The sequence below is a fragment of the Diaphorina citri genome, unplaced genomic scaffold, assembly GCF_000475195.1.
Source record: "Diaphorina citri unplaced genomic scaffold, Diaci psyllid genome assembly version 1.1 scaffold2835, whole genome shotgun sequence".
Taxonomy (NCBI): Eukaryota; Metazoa; Arthropoda; class Insecta; order Hemiptera; family Psyllidae; genus Diaphorina; species Diaphorina citri.
The window spans coordinates 1-410 of record NW_007380252.1 but is presented as its reverse complement, the minus strand read 5'-3'; positions in this window follow the sequence as shown (position 1 = coordinate 410).

Below are 410 nucleotides of genomic sequence, written 5' to 3'. Positions count from 1 at the left end.
ATTTTTATAATTTTATTAAAAAAAAAAAAAAAAAATTAAAACTTAAAACCAAAATAATTATAAATAATATTAAAAATTAAAAAAATTTAAGTTTTAACCTCTTTGGATATTAAATTTACGCTTGTAACTTCAGAAAGGGAAATTTCTACCCCTTCGTAATCTTCTTTGACCATTTCTTTCAGAACTTCTCCGTACAGTGATTTTCCTATTTTTCTCCAAATGCGATCTTATGTCCCGCAACCCTTTGGTCTTTGGTGATCTTTGTTCAAAAACTGAAACTCTTTCAGAAGTTCTCTGAACATTGAGATTCCTTTTATGTCTCAGAATTAGTCAGTTTCCATGGCGTAGTGGTCACTGCGCTCGCCTTGCACGCGGGAGACCCGGGTTCGATTCCCGGCGGGGTCAAGAAA